The sequence below is a fragment of the Papio anubis genome, chromosome 18 (assembly GCF_008728515.1).
Source record: "Papio anubis isolate 15944 chromosome 18, Panubis1.0, whole genome shotgun sequence".
In the NCBI taxonomy this organism is placed as follows: domain Eukaryota; kingdom Metazoa; phylum Chordata; class Mammalia; order Primates; family Cercopithecidae; genus Papio; species Papio anubis.
In genome coordinates this window covers 43,676,377-43,693,102 of record NC_044993.1, presented here as the reverse complement: position 1 = coordinate 43,693,102, position 16,726 = coordinate 43,676,377, and the positions used below count along the sequence as shown (strand labels likewise).

Genomic DNA, 16,726 nt, shown 5'->3' with positions numbered 1-16,726 from the left:
GGTGATTTGGGGCAACAGTGTTCATAAAATTGGGATGGGATCGATGCTGATACAAGAGTTGGTGTTAAAAGGAACTTCCTCCCGCACTGATCCAGGAGGACAAGTGGTATCCCAGTGAGTGTCAGCGAGTCCAGCTTACCCAGTAAAGGTGACAGGAAGTTGAGGGGCTCGCCAATGCTGTTTAAGTGCTCTCTAATGAATGCTGTGGAGTTGAACCCTGGGAGGGAGGGTCATTCTAGGATACCGCTAGTGCAGAGTTAGGAGAAAGGCAGGAATAAGAACATACCGTGTTCACCAGCCATTTGATTTTGAAAACACAGTTGAATTCAGAACATTGCTTAGATCTGGGCCGCCAATCTATTAACCTTTAGACAAAAATGAACTCTCTTAAAATGAACTGTTTTCCTTTGGTCTTGATACAAAGGCGTCAAGTAGCATAGAGAGACATACTGTTCTGCAGAGCACTCTCAGGATAGGAGCGCCTCCCAGCTCACCTCCTGTCACCTTCACTCAGCTGGTCCCTCACCCAGTTCTTTTATCTGATAGAGATTGGATAGATGAAAATGCTTCCTGAGATTGTCTCATAGACTGCTTGGCTGGTTCAGAGGAACCCCAGGGATACAGAGACTGACAGCTGCCCTAAAACCAACGAGATTGACTGAATGCGATGCTGCTGGCTTAATGAGTTTTCATGAAGTGATTATGGAGACGTGAAATGGGGCTGTGAGCAGGACCCTCTTTCCTCCCCGCACGTTCCTTATCAAGCACTGAATGGGAGATTATTTCTCAGCCACAGAAGTTACCACTTGTCATGCTGTCTGCACGGCAGGCATTGGGAAGCTCTTGACCCTGATTCCTCGAGTGGGTGTCCCAAAGAGTGGGTTAGTTACTATGAAAGGGAAGACAGCAGTGTCCTCAGTATCGCTTGGGTGTTATATTCAAGCATGGCACACCTGTAAAATTCCTATTACCTGCCAGCCAGAAGTGACTCAACACACAGGCTCCTGGAATGCGTTTCCTGAACAACTATGGCTGCACTGGGCCACCGAGTTTGTGCTGCCTTTCATGAGTGTGAAGGTGCTGATGGTGCCTCTCTTCATGCCCAGGAATGCCCAGTCATCCTGTGACGAAATTGGGCTGGAAATGTCTATGGGCAGAGTAGGCTGCAGAGGTATCTGACTATATGACTGATTTGGCCTCTTACTTTGAGCAAAGTCTCTCGCGGAACATAAGAATAAAGGCACTTACTTTGTGTGGTCAAAACCAGAAGAAATCTTTCATTCTTAAATGTTTTTATCCTGCGCTTACACTGAACTGGGGAAATCAAAGACCAGTGCTCTATTTTGCAGATTATTACATCGAGCATGACTTTTAACTAGTGCTAACATCGATCTTTGTCCTACTGGTGGAAAGATTGTCCTCGGAGCCATGCTTCTTGCCTCAAGGTTTGGAGAAACCGTGGTCTGTGGAGTGAGGATGACAGCCAGAATCCCCAGGACGTTGCAGTTGAGAATGTGTGAGTTTGTCAGATTTTGGCGAAATGTGTAACCAGTGTCCATACCTCATTGCTCTCCAAGTTAAGACTGTAAAAAATATCTTTATAGGTTCGATTGTGCAGGTAAAGGAAATAGGCATAAGACCACAGACTTCTCTCTATCCAGTTTTCGTGTAACAGTTTGTATTTTCCAGCATTAATGGGTAGGGCTTGATGTGTTATTGTTGTAATAACCTCCTGGATAAACTGAAAAGGATTTTTCTGATTATGTTTTGGCAAACCTCTTACAAGTGTACTATCAGAATGACACAGTGCAGTAAATGTCTTTATAGCTTTTTAGAAGCTATCTGCCAGTTTCAGTCCCTTTTTAAAGGGCAAACATTTCGCCTTTGAAATAATTGGCCACTATTATGTTCTTAAAGACTCTGGACTATGGATAAGTTATAGCTTCAATCTAAGTCACTCATTGTGTAGTTGCTTTTGCTGGTCCTTTCCTCTCCTTTTATCTGAAGATCTGTTTTTATAGGAACCTTGAGATATGAAGTTAAATAGCCTCAGATTCCTGTGCCCTGGCCCCTCCCCGTTGGGAGTGTTGCGTGTGTTTGGAAATCAGCCTGATGAATTAGAAGCTCCAACTTTCACCTCCCGCAGCATGAGAAGCACTTCTGGGGCATCTTCCCATGCCCAGCACACTCACAAGGCTCCATGGGTACTCAGACATCGCAGCAGCACGCTGAGGTCTGGAGTTGCCCATGAGAGTGTGAGGAGCCTTGCAGAGTCATGGAGTTCCTCCCAGATGCACCAACATGACACTGAAACACAGCTTCACCAGGGCTCCCTTCCAATCCCGCCTCATGACTGCTGTGAAGGGAAGGGACCTGGGGCTGGCAGGCAGGGTGAACAGGGAGGCATTTTCAGCACAGCCTTCCTGGGTGCCCGCTAGACAGTCAGGACAGCTGTGTGGGCTGCATCTGTGCAAGATGAGGGAGCAGCTCTTGTTCACATTGAGCAGCAGCAGCAGATCAAGATCATTCCAGGCATGACACGAGTTAGTTTTGTGACGTTTGTCCGTGACTCCATATAATACTGTCATTCTGAATCACCTCAGTGTATGTCTGCAATTGAAGATACAGAGTCTATTGTAGATATACCTCAGTGTATATCTACGTTTAAAAATCACCCCTTTGCGGCTGAGCTCAGTGGCTCATGCCTGTTATCCCAGCACTTCAGGAGGCTGAGGTGAGTGGATCGCTTGAGCTCAGGAGTTGAAGACCTGCTGGTTAACACAGTGAACCCTGTCCATACAAATTCTTTTAAAAAAAAAAGATTAGCCGTACCTGGTGGCAGGCAGTAGTAGTACCAGCTACCTGGGAGTCTGAGGTGGGAGAATTGCCTGAGCCTGGGAAGTTGAGGCTGCAGTGAACTGTGATCACATCACGGCACTCCAGCCCTGGGTGATGGAGCCAGACCCTGTCTCAAAAAGAAAAACAAAAAACCATTTTAGCCACCACTTTGCTAATAGCGTAGACCAAGTGATCATGGTGATATTTCTGGTAGCCATTTTAGCAAAGACTGACAGCAAATGAATTTGAAACTAATGGAATTACTTTGGACATTGCAAACACTAAAGTGGCCTTGATCATAGTCATCCATTTGTAAACTGGTCCCTTGAAGGAATCAAGATTTGTGACTGCCTGAGTTCTCCTTGCCTGCTGCCTGGCCAGAGCTGATTTTATTACGTCAGGGAAATTGCGATAGAGAAAGAATTTAGTTCATGCAGAGAGACCAGAGTTTTACTATTACTCAAATTAGTCTCTCTGAAAACTCTGGGATGGTGTTTTAAAGAATAATTTGGTGAGTAGGGGGTCAGAAAGAGGGGAGTGCTGATTGGTCGCATCAGAGATGGAATCAGAGAGAGTTGAAGCTGTCCTCCTGCACTGAGGTGGTTCCTGGGTGGGGGCCACAAAACCAGATGAGCCAAGTTTATTGATTGAGGTGGTGCCACCTGATCCCAATGCAGGGTCTGCAAAATATCTCAAGCACTGATCTTAGGTTTCACAATAGTGATGCTATTCCCAGGAGCAATATGGGGAGGCTCAGACCCTTGCAGGCTTCAGCCTCTTGACTCCTAAACCATACTTTCTAATCTTGTGGCTGATATGTTAGTTCTGGAATGGCAGTCTAGTCCCTAGGCAGGAAGCAGGTTTGTTTTGGGAAAGGGCTGCTACCGTCTTTGTTTCAAAGTTAAACTATAAACAAAGTTCATCCCAAAGTTAGTTTGGCCTCTGCCTAGGAATGAAAAAGGACAGCTTGGAGGTTAGAAGCAAGGTGAAGTCACCTAGATCAGCTCGCTTTCACTGTCATGATTTTCTCAGTTACAATTTTTGCAAAGGCTGTTTCAAATTTGTAATCATGAACACTTAGATCTACCATCGTGGCAGCTGAATTGTTCTCAAAACCTGCAGCTCAGCTGACTGGGGCTCTGAGTTCTAGTCACAGGATCAGAGCGCATGCAGGGATCTGTGCAGGTTTCCACAGAAGTGAGCTCCAGGAGCAGTGGGGGCAGAGCCCAGCTCCAAGAAGACCAGTTCCAAACAGTGCTGTTGCTGTGTGAATGGAGAAACAATAGGAGCTATGCTCCGAACAGGCTGCTTCTGTTTATGATCTTGGGAAGTTGAAAAGCATGATGTCAAAGCATTTAATAGACATTTGTCTCAGCCCCCTGCTGTTGACTGTTTGCAGTGGCCCCATTTTGAGTGTAAATTTAGTAGTTAAAAAATTGGTGTCTATAAGATTTTTCTTAAAACTTTCGAACCTCTATCTGTCTCCCTAGAATGCATTTCCGTTCTAAAGAGTAAGTTAAACTAAGTAGCCGCTATTTGGAAAATTTGCTGTCTCTGTAAATGGTATGTTACTCAATCTAGCCATTTTAAAAAACCACAAAGCCCAGAAGATGCATATTCTGTTATGCACAGAATGCTTTTCTTCGGGATTAAATTTCTATTAGTATGTTAATTCTGTGAAGTACTGTATTTCTACACGGTTACAATGTACTAGTAGAGAAAATAAAAAGGGATCGTGAAGGGCCTTTAATTCCTGTAATAAGTCTAGTCCTCATTAGCTATCTATTCATATACTGTTTGAATCTTATATATATATAATTCAAATTATAATATAAATCAAATTATATACACATTTAAATTTCTACAGACTTATGGACATGTGAACAGGAAATTAATTTTGGTAGGTTCAGCTGGGTTTTAAGCAGCAAATGAGATCACCACATCTTGGCTCGGGGTCTAACTGTCCCCCTTACAGGAGAACATCAAGCATTTGTTGACTTAGCCAGTAGGTAAAATATTAAAACTTTCAAACCAAGAAACCAAATGTATTGTTCAGATAGTGATCATTTTTAAGCAGTTAACTCATTACAGGGGTTACTCTGAGAGCAACCAGATTTACTCTGTATACCTATTAATTTAGCCTTGGTGAGGGCTGCTGGATGACCGTGTGGCAGAGGAAGGCTCCCAGCCCTTTCCTCTCCCACTGCATTCAACTCGCCCACATCCTGTTCTGGCCACGGGTGACAGATGCTGAGCACTTCAGGGTTGAATTCCCAACTCAGGAGCAACACTGCGTGTATAAGGCCAGGGCCCTAATAAAAAATCACATCATAGGCCGGGCGCGGTGGCTCAAGCCTGTAATCCCAGCACTTTGGGAGGCCGAGACGGGCGGATCACGAGGTCAGGAGATCGAGACCATCCTGGCGAACACGGTGAAACCCCGTCTCTACTAAAAAATACAAAAAACTAGTCAAGGAAAGGGCGGCACCTGTAGTCCCAGCTACTCGGGAGGCTGAGGCAGGAGAATGTAAACCCGGGGGCGGAGCTTGCAGTGAGCTGAGATCCGGCCACTGCACTTCCAGCCTGGGCGACAGAGCCAGACCCGCCTCAAAAAAAAAAAAAATCACATCATAAAATGGGTTTAGTCTAGCAAAATGTCTCTTCTTGATTTTTCTGCCTTTCAAACTTTAAAGAATATCCTTGCCTGTCACAGTGGCAGTTTCAACTCTTCATAATACTGAGGTGAGTAGAAACCTGCATTATGCCCCCTTGACATAGCCTTGTGTGCTGGAGCAGAACGAAGGGGATTCTTGTTGCCATGGAATGTAGCTTGCTTATGTATTTATTTGGGATGAATCCTTCTTGTAGCCTTAGAGTTTTTCCTCCTCTGAGATAATAGGCTGGTTCTCCATGGGTCCATTTGTTGCCATGGAGATGTGCCCGGTCCTCTTGTTGGTGCTTCTCTACTTCAGTAAGCCCCTTCCTGTTGTCGTCCTGGTAAAAATGCCTGGAGGTCCTTCAGAGCTAATAAATGGCACCCGTCATTCCTGTCATGGGATTGCTATTGCGGGGCTTGTGAATGAGCACGGAGTTTGAGTTGTGCAGCTGCCCTAAGGGAACTCTGAAGAATGAGCCCCGAGTCTGCAGCAGGAGTACAGAAGAGGCTTCCCCTTTCCCTCATCCCAAACTTGGGTGCTGGGATGCAGAAGAGACCCCGAGCAGCTGTGTCTCGTTTGGACATTAGTGTAGGGACCTGACCAGGCAGCCTTTATTTGTTTCAAAATGGAATTTAGAGCATCCTAGTAGCTCAGAATGATATTTTAAAAGATAACACACTTGACTAGAATTGTTCTATGTTGGTTTTATTGTGTTTCTCCTCCCCCAGGAGCAAGATGGAGAAGTGTTTCTTGGAGCTACTTGAGTTTAATATTCATGTATCTGCCGGTGTTTATGCAAAATATTACTTTGACCTGCGTGCCTTGGCAAATGACCATGACCTGTATTTTCTATTTAGTTTTCTTCACAAAGATAAAGCACAGAAACTGGAGGTAAGGATGTGAAGTCACTTAGTGGACTTTTCCATCTGCCACAAAAGACAACGTCTGTTACAAAATCATATTAAGTAGTGATTAGGAAAATGAAAGCCTTAAAATTAACAGACTGAAGAGCTTATTTCTTTGGCATCATATTTCTTATCTTTTACAGTTTATAAAAGGATCCATATATATATATATATTTTTTTTTTTTAATAGATGGATTCTCACTCTGTTGCCCAGGCTGGAGTGCAATGGTGCGATCTCGGCTCACTGCGAGCTCCGCCTCCAAGGTTCACGCCATTCTCTTGCCTCAGCCTCCGGAGTAACTGGGACTACAGGCACCTGCCACCACGCCTGGCTAATTTTTTGTATTTTTAGTAGAGAAGAGGTTTCACCATATTAGCCAGGATGGTCTCGATCTCCTTACCTTGTGATCCACCCGTCTCAGCCTCCCAAAGTTCAGTGATTACAGGCATAAGGATCCATATTCTTAATTAATTAATTAACAGAGTTTCACTCTTGTTGCCCAGGCTGAAGTGCAATGACATGATCTTGGCTCACGGCAACCTCCGTCTCCTGGGTTCAAGCAATTCTCCTTCCTCAGCCTCCCAAGTAGCTGGGATTACAGGCATGCAACACCACACCAGCTAATTTTGTATTTTTAGTAGAGATGGGGTTTCTCCATGTTGGTTAGGCTGGTCTCGAACTCCTGACCTCAGATGATCCACCCTCCTTGGCTTCCCAAAGTGCTGAGATTACAGGTGTGACCCACCACACCCAGCCAACGATCCATATTTTTTTTTTTTTTTTTTTTTCTGAGATGGAGTTTCGCTCTTGTTGCCCAGGCTGGAGTGCAATGACGCTATCTCGGCCCACCACAACCTCTGCCTCCCGGGTTCAAGCAATTCTGCCTCAGCTCCCCAAGTAGCTGGGATTACAGGCATGCACCATCACACTGGGCTAATTTTGTATTTGTAGTAGAGACCAGGTTTCGTCATGTTGGTCAGGCTGGTCTCCAACTCCTGACCTCAGGTGATCCACCCTCCTTGGCTTCCCAAAGTGCTGGAGCCAACACGCCTGGCCAATGATCCATATTTTTAAAAAAATATTGATATTCTTTCTGCTATGACCACAATTCAGAATATTTTAATTAAATTTAATCTGATTTTAATGTGTTTTGTTTTTAACCTCTTATCTGTTCACACAGCAATACGTGAATAAATGCAATTGTATTCCTGATTATACCTATATACACAATGCACTTACCACTCTTGACTGTCTTTTACTTACACAGTTTGCAAATTTATGTCATTGTCTACTGTATGTATCACGGTGCAGTCCCATGAGTTTATTAGACAAAGCAGAAGTGGCTGAGAGACTTGTACTTAAACTGAATAAGGTACCAGTGTTTCAAGTACTGGGTAGGAAGGACATAGGTTTTTAATGAAAATGGTAACTTTCATGGGGCAATGTAAGATTTATGGCTTATGAAGCTTGGTGAGTATCCAGGAAAATTGCAACTGAAATAGACACATACAAAATTGGCACTTTCTCTGGTATCTTGGTGGTACTTTAGAATAATCCTTTTTTCTACCACAATGTGCAAGTAAAGTAGCACCTTACGGTGCTTCAGTCATTAGACTTCTTGGATGTTCCAAAACAGCCCAGCACACACCTGTCTCATTAAAATTTGCTTTGAGTATGTGGTAACTAATAAGGATTGGGTAGAATTTGAATCGCTGAGTAAATTGATTTTTTGGCACAAGTGCATGTTTATTATGTCGAAGGAACAAGTGCAAAGGTAACAGATGATATAGTTGTTAGGTTCTTGTCACAATACTCTTGAAATCTTTGGGAGTCCTATTTTATTTTTTATGTGACTATCATCAAGCGATGAACCCAATTTTAAAGTTACTTAATAGGGTAAGTTCCTCTTGGTTCTGGCAATCTAGTCATAGCCTTTAAAGGAGATCACCTTAGTGAATGGGCAAGGAGTAGCATCCTCAGAACCTGGCAGTGTAAACCTCAGCCAAAGCAGTTGCAAGGGGACCATCTAAAGGAATCTGTATGTGTGGCTTCTCATCAGTGATGCCTTTTAAAAAATGCTGGAGCCTGGCCGGGCGCAGTGGCTGACACCTGTAATCCCAGAACCTTGGGAGGCCTAGGCGGGTAGATCACGAGGGCAGGAGATGGAGAGCATCCTGGCTAATGTGGAGAAACCTCATCTCTACTAACAATACAAAAAAATGCCGGGGTTGGTGGCGGATGCCTCTAGTCCCAGCTACTCGGGAGGTTGGGGCAGGAGAATGGTGTGAACCTGGGAGGCAGAGCTTGCAGTGAGCCGAGATTGCACCACTGCACCCCAGGCTGGGCAGCAGAGCAAGACTCTGTCTCACAAAAAAAAAAAAAAAAAGATTGGAGCCCTTTTTTAAATTGTACATTTTCTCTTTGACTTACTTTCCTAGGCTATGTCACGGCCGTGTGAATACAAAGACTTACATCAACATGCCGCTGCTATGAAAAGGGCTATCAGCATGAACTTCATTGGTATTCGGTGCTCTAATGCCATCTTATCTTAAAGAGAAAAATTAGCCTTATAAGACCCTGGACTTCTCAACTGTAAAGACTAGAAAATATCACTTCTGCTGAAAGAAACAGCAAAATTAGGATTTTCTTTTTTTCTTGTTTGTTTTGTTATATATTTTCTTGTTGTTGTTGTTGTTGTTTAGGATTTTCATCAAGAGGAAGCATCTTCAATTTAGCCGCATTGTGGAACTGTGTCATGGTGGTATGAACAGTGGGTGCCAGGTGCTTCCTGCCCTTCCTCTTCCACTGGGTCCAGATGGCATTCCTAAGGCACTATCTTCTTGAACAACTCCTGGGGAGAAGGAGTGTCACATGGACACAGCACATCCCAGCTCAGAGTCCACAGTCACCCACAGTCTCAAGCAGGTACCAGTGGTGTCCATAGTCACCCACAGTACCTAGCAGGTGACAGTGGTCTCAGCTGAGCTGGAGCTCAAAAAACTTTAGAATTGGCTCCAGATTTGTGAGAGCACCTGGGTTTGGTTCTCTGTCCACTGACACACTGAATGCAGGGTGGCCCAAAACTCAACAATGGTGTCAAGCATCAGGGCAAGGCTGTCATTACTGCAAGCACCAGGGTGGCTCAAGCCTGCTCATCTTGTCTTTGGAGGGAATCTGTGCATGTGAAATCAGGCCCCCACATCGTGGTTATAAAGAAAGAGATGAAATTAGCTCATCTTCCCCCAGGTTGATAATGGACAGGCCACCTAGGGAAGCAGTAAAAGACCTGGCCTTGGGATTGTTAGGGGAGCTACAGAAGTGAAGACTGAATTTACCCAGTTCTGGGAAAACAACAAAAGAGGAACATCTGGGTTCAAAAGGTTATTAGGAGCTCATTTTCCCACCTAATCTTGCCCTGGTGCATTGTATGGTCTCAGCACTTGTCAACAAGTCAAAAGCCTCTCTATAATTCTAACACAGGGACACACGGTGACACATTTTCCAGTGCACCTCAGTGGTTCAAGAGATTGCTGGTGCTGCCTGCATCTGTCAGTCTGTTCAAATATGGAGAGGAGTAGCAGTTCTCACAGGAGCAACTTCTGCATCCTGAAGAAGTTTGCCCAGACAGCTCTGGTTGTAATAACTGGTGGCACCCACTGACATGCAGTCAACAATGGGACTCCTATGGTGCACAGGACTGCACCCCTTCTCAATCAAGAAAGAATTTTCTGGCTTCTGAAATAGAAGGTGCTGAGGATCAACCTGCCTTAGAGTCTACAAGGGAAACACTTTCTGAGACTTTCTTTTTTCTTACAAGAAGACCAGATCCCCACCAATGTTAGATGTTAGATCAGGTTTTTGTGCAAGGGGGGATGTGGGGGGGCAGAATCCTAAGATGCCCCATGATCCCTACTGTCTTTTGTTACACCCTGAATCCTCCATCATTCCTTGGGTACCGCCAGACCTGTGCTTTGTTCTAGACATTTGAATATGGTAAAGAGGGAGTGGCTCTCTGGGAGTTACCTTTCCTTTCCCTTTATCGGGAACAGTAGGAATCCCTATTTTCTTTCTTGTGTTTACTTTCACAGTGCAGTGGTTTGGAATATCCCACTGTCAGTTTGCAATTTCCTCCTCCAACCATAATCTATGGCCCTTTATATGTAATTGAATATTTTCATGTATTGGTATTTTGTGTCTGAAGATAAAATATTAGACTAAACACGTTAAAACATTTCATGCAAAGCCTACAGTCTTTGTAGAGTCTACTCTTCGGTGAATACACAAATTTATTTTATATATTAAAAATTGTATTGTGATAATATTTTCTTTTTTTCTTCAGTTGTTAGACATAGTTAAATTTTTCCAAAATTAATGATATTGTTATATTTGATTTAAAATACTACTAGGATATTTGGATTGATAGCTGAAAATAAATGACAAAATAAGAATTGCTGAAACCTAGCGATAAAGTACTTAGGATGGGTTTATTATCTGTATCATTGTTAAATGTTTAAATTTCCATGAAAACCTATACATAAGAACTTAAAATTTTGTATAAAATTCTTCGTGTCCTGCACTTTAGCTCCACTGCATAATGAATAAAAGGAAAATGGATTGTCCTGAGGGAAGTTCTGCTGGACTCCTTTTCCCTGCAACGTGCCAATAGCGTTTTCAGGTCTCCATAGGGTGAGGTGGCTGTGAGTTCCGGAGAAGTCAGTGTGTGGAGATGCATTTCGTGGCCACATTTCTCCCTTGGGTCTTTCTGGTTGTGGTGGTGGCTTTCAGGATGGTGTCTGAGGATCCTCTCCAGGGGAGTCCTTCGCTTGTGAGGTCACCATCTGGGGAGGGCCCAGGATCTTGGGAAGGATTTATAGGGTCGCCCCTGTGTGAGAGAGGTGCCCTGTGTGGAATCTCCCGGAAAGCATCTTTTTAGGGGTTGTTGGGGAAAGCCATGGCCTGAGTGGAGAGAGAGGCCTGGTCTCCCATGCAGGGTGGGCGGGATGTCTGAGGGAGTGCTGGAGGGTTGCCGTCTGTTTCGGGGTCGCTGTGCGGGGTCTCAGTACAGCCCTGCACCTGAGGAAGTCATTGTGGAGACTCAGAGGTGGTTGGGACTGGGAAGGAGACACCCTGGGCGGTCGCCACCTGTGTCAGCATCGCTGATGCCAGGAGACAGGTTTGGGAGGGGTCTTTGGAGAGGTGTAATTGTGGAGTCCCCACGTTCCGGGCGGGGAAAACTCGAGGGTGCTCCAAGGCCAGAGATCAGTGCGGGGTGCGCAGAAATAACCTAGTGGGTTTCACAGGGGAATGACTTTTCCCGGGAGGGGTTAAGGGTGGAAGGAAGGGGCCTCAGCATGTCCCGTCCTGCAAGGCCCTTCTGTAGGGAGTCTGGGAGATAGATCCGTGGGGCCCCTGGGGTCGCCCCTACCCGGGGCGGGTGTTTTCCCATCTTCCGACCTTTCTGGGTCCCAGAGGAAGGAAGTGAAACCTGCTTCGCCTTGGGCACCGCCCGGTGGAGGGGGCCAGGAGGTGTGGGCTCCCGCCTGCCGCACATGGCGCTGGGCAAACTCAGTTCGGGGGAGTGGCCGGGCTCCTGGGCAGGGAAGCTCCTCCAGCCTAGGGGACAGCGGGGCCACCCCTCAAGCGCCCGCAGCAGGAAGGGAGGAGCTAGTTGCGCACCTCTGTATCCTTTTATTAGGGAATTGGAATTGAGGTTACTTGGCACACAGTGCGGAGCGGAGGGTGGGGCCTGCGTCCCCCTGCTCCTTCTCTGCCAGGCGCAGTTTCTAGCACAGATCCCAGCCCCTGGGGCGCCTGCTGAGGGGAGCGCGGCCTGATGCGGGGCTCCGCCATGGGCTCCCGGGAATGTCAGGGGACATCTGAGCCCTGTGAGGGCCGAGCCCGCCCTACAGGTCCTGAGCCAGCCAGCACAGGAGCCCGGTGCAGAAGGCGGACCCGCAGAAGGCGTGCAGAACGCGGAGCTGCCGAGGTGGACAATTTTGCTCCAGAGCCAGCGGCGACAGGGGGAGCAACAAACAGAGGGAATGCGGAGGGCTGGCCAAAAAATGAAAAAAATAAAATGGAAAAAAAAAAAGAAAAGGCGGCAAGTTATTGAATGCGGTCGTCATGAAATGTGGAGTTTCGTATTAGATTTGACTGTTTCATTGGGTTTAGAATGAGTGACTAGAACACAGTTTTAGGACTGGCGGTAGACAACTGTAAAACTCCAGGCAACTGCACAAAGGAGAGTCCTTGATAACCTTTCTGTGAGAAGGCTCTTTTGAGCTGTGTTTGATAAGAAATATGCCCAACTCTATGAGTACAGCTTTCACATTCCTAACAATCTGAGTCACTCTGAGTCAGAGTGATCTTCAATAAATTACAATCATTTCCTTTGCTTTTCTGACCTGGTTAAACGATTCACATGGTTCCTACCTATTAATACCCCTGCATCAGTAACCAAAGCTTTGCGTGTTTGCTTGCCGCCTCCCTTTTCTTTATTATGCTTTCAAATGGACAAGAAATAGATTTCATTTTTACAATCTGTGACTTGGGTTTCTGAAAATCTTAAACAACCTTAGTGTATGTGGACATATTAATTTTTTAAAACGCTTTACTGGTGTATATTTTATATCATATAATCACATATTTTAAGTACAACGCCAAACTATTTAGTATATTTATAGAGCCATGCGAGCTTAATTACAACCTAAGTTTAAAATATTCCTATCCCTTAAGAGGAAAATGCATCCTATTTGCATTCACCTTTGCCATGTCAGATATAGACAACAATCAATTTTATGTCTCTATAGATGAGCCTATTTTCAGAGTTTCTAATAGCCAGGATCATGAATTATGTGGTGTTTTGGGTCTGGTTTCTTTCACTTAGCCTAATGTTTTTGGGTTTCATTTCTGTTGTAGCTTGCATTATTGCATCATTCCTCTTCAATGGCAAGTAGCATTCTATTGCAAGGGCATTACCACATGTTATGAGCATTCATATAAGAGTCTTTGTATGATAATAGGAATTTCATTTCTTTTGCATACTAACTTTGGGTTAGAATTTCTGTGTCCTGTAATGATTTTATGTGCAACATTTTGAGGGATAGCCACATTTTTATTTCATTTTGTTTTCAAGGTGGCAGCAATATTTTACATTCCTATTTGCAGCATATGTGAGTTCCCTATTCTCCTGGCCAACCATGTTGGCCAGGCTGGTCTCAAACTCCTGACCTCAAGTGATCCACCTGACTCAGTCACCCAAAGTACTGGAATTACAGGAGTGAGCCACTGCACCCAGCCCGATTTTCTTTTACATAAGCCTCCACATTTGTTGAAACCATAGATTCTAAGTTGTTCTATCAAAGTGATAATTATAAAAATGTGATGTATTTAGTGTATAAATTTTAGGAAATTTCCCCTATTACTCTTGTTACTTTGATTGAACGTGTGTGTTATTTTCAAAACATGTAAATTAAATACATATGTGTTAAATCTATATACGTATTGAAAATATAAATTGACATCACAGAATAGACTTAGTTCATGGCAATGTTTTTTCTGAAAGCACCTGCAGAAATTTTCTCTCTCTCCCTTCTAATTTCTAAAAAACTCAGAGACCACATGGGAAAGGGAGTTCCTTGGATGCCAGATAATGCATGAAGCAGATTTGGTTACAGTAATTTTAGTATAATTCATTGTAAGATGATGATCTCTAAGAACTTCCTTACAGTGGAGAAACCTGAAAGCTCCCAGCAGCCAGCTATGAATGAAAGGTGGGGGCGGGACCACCGGCAGGGCGGGGCCTGAAGAGCCACATGCCTGCCCACGTGGAGGGTATTCTGGGCCTGATTGGTTCCTGGGAACCAAGACAGAGTTCCCCTTGTTGGCAGGGCAACCTCCTTCAGTTGCTGGGAAGCAGTAGAAGGAGGAGGAGCTCCCTCTGTGCTCTCTTCTCCGCAATCACAGCTCTCAGGTTTGTTGCATCTAGACCCATTCTAAATAAACCAAGCAGGTTCCCAAGGGACCCTTGCAGACATTTCAGCTGAGGGGAGGCAGCTGAGGCTGAGGTGGGGTGCGGGCTGCTAGTGGGGTGCAGCCCCATAGACAAGGGCTGGGCCTGCCAGCGTGCCTTTGCTGGGAAGAGGTGGTGTAGCAGGAGGAACCGCAGACAAAACTCAGCCAGTGGATTAAAGAAGGAAGAGGTTTTTATTCGGCCGGGAGCATGGGCAGAGTCCGTCTTAAGAGCCAAGCTCCCCGAAAAAGAAATTCCTAGCCCTTTTAAGGGCTTACAACTCTAAGGGGTCCACGTGAAAAGGTCGTGATAAATCAAGTAAGCGTGAGGAACGTGACTGGGGGCTACATACATCAGCTAACAGAACAAAAAGTTTTACAGTGCTTTCTCATACAATGTCTGGAATTTACAGATAACAGATAACACCAGTAGTTTTGGTCAGGTGTTATTATTATTATTATTATTATTATTATTATTTTAACCACCAGGGCCAGGTGGTGGTGCCAAGGTCATCTAGCTATTTATCTTACTTCTGTTTCTTTCCAACTTTTTCCTTTCTCCCTTTTCTCCTGTTTTATAAACTAGGGAAAAGGGGAGGTGACAGAGAAGCTGGGAAGGACAACAGGAGAAGTGTTGGTCATTCTGGTCTCGAACTCCTGACTTCAAGTGATCTGCCTGCCATGGTCTTTCAACGTGCTGGGATTACAGGCGTGAGCCACTGCCTGGCCAATATATTCTAACTAACCACAGGAAACAGTCTGGCATCAGGAAAGCAACAAGGATTACACATATTATTTAATAAACCAGCAAACAAAGGTTTAAAACAGTTCTGAAAATGAAGTTAACTGTCTGGAGTCAAAGGAATAAAAAAAAAAAAAAAAAGTCAGTTTTGACCATTTATAATCTCTGACCTTTGTGGAGCTGGTAAGAATCTGTTGTAGTGCAGCTGCATACAGTATAGTCAGGCAATTTTTTTTCACTTGGGTTCATTTTGTATGTTAATCTTGTATCTTTTGATTTCACTGAACTTTTTTAGTTACTTTCTTACAGATTTTTATATAGAAGCTTATAAAATTTGCAATAAAAAGGAGTTCAGGGTAATACTATCAGCTTGAGTTGAATAAAGTGGTCAAAGTGGACATTCTTGTCTCATTTGCAGTTATAGATAAACATCCAGTCTTTATATATATATATATATATATTTGTTTTTGTTTTTTGTTTTTTGGTTTTTGTTTTTTTTTGAGATGAAGTTTCACCCAGGTAGGAGTGCAGTGGCGCAATCTCTGCTCACTGCAACCTCCACCTGCTGGTTTTACGCAATTCTCCTGCCTCAGCCTCCTGAGTACAGGGATTACAGGCGTGCACCACAATGCCTGGCCAATTTTTGTATTACTAGTAGAGACGGGGTTTCATCATGTTGGCCAGGATGGTCTCGAACTCCTGACCTCAGGTGATCCACCCGCCTTGGCCTCCCAAAGTGCTGGGATTACAGGCCTGAGCCATCATGAAGGCCAGTCTTTCAACATTCAGTATAACATTAGCTGGAGATTTCTCTATAAGTGCTCCTTAGCAGTTCTGGAAAGTTTCTTAGTTGTTAAGGGTTTTATAATGAATGAGTGTTGTACTCATTATAAGCTTTCTCATGTCTATTGAAAGATTGTTTTGTTTTCTTTATTCTATTAATATTGTGTATTGCATTGATTTATTTTTGAATGTTAAGTAAACATGGCATTTGTGAAATAGTTTCTTTGGGTGTAGTATATAATTATTGTTATATATTGCTGGATTCAATTTGCTAGTACTTTTTGAGTATTCATCAGGGATAATTATCCAGATAATTCTTTACATATGATGCCTTATTCTGATTTTGGTATAGTAATACTGGCATGGCCCAGTGCGGTGCCTCACGCCTGTAATCCCAGCACTTTGGGAGGCTAAGACAGGCGGATCACCTGAGGTCGGGAGTTCAAGACAAGCCTGACCAACATGGAGAAACCCTGTCTCTACTAAAAATACAAAATTAGCGGGGTATGGTGGCATATGCCTGTAATCCCAGCTGCTTTGGAGGCTGAGGCAGGAGAATGGCTCAGGCAGGAGACTTGGGGGGCAGAGGTTGCAGTGAGCCGAGATTGTGCCATTGCACTCCAGCCTGGGCAACAAGAGCGAAACTCTGTCTCAAATACAACAACAACAATAATAATAATAATGGCCTAATCAAGTTATCAGAAAATTGCCCTTTTTCTTTACTTTAAAAAAAAAAAAATTTGCAGTGATCTTGGCTCACTACAAACTCCAACCCCCCAGGTTCAAGCAA

General features: G+C 44.3%; 1 long non-coding RNA gene across 1 annotated transcript; it reads left to right on the top strand.

Annotated features, from left to right (window-relative positions):
• Nucleotides 1-1,442: 1,442 nt before the first annotated feature.
• On the top strand, nucleotides 1,443-15,591 carry LOC116271299. Its single transcript, XR_004179794.1, has 4 exons — nucleotides 1,443-1,516; nucleotides 6,224-6,386; nucleotides 8,840-14,373; nucleotides 14,998-15,591. It is a non-coding gene; the product is annotated as an uncharacterized LOC116271299 (long non-coding RNA).
• The last annotated feature ends 1,135 nt before the right edge of the window (nucleotides 15,592-16,726 follow it).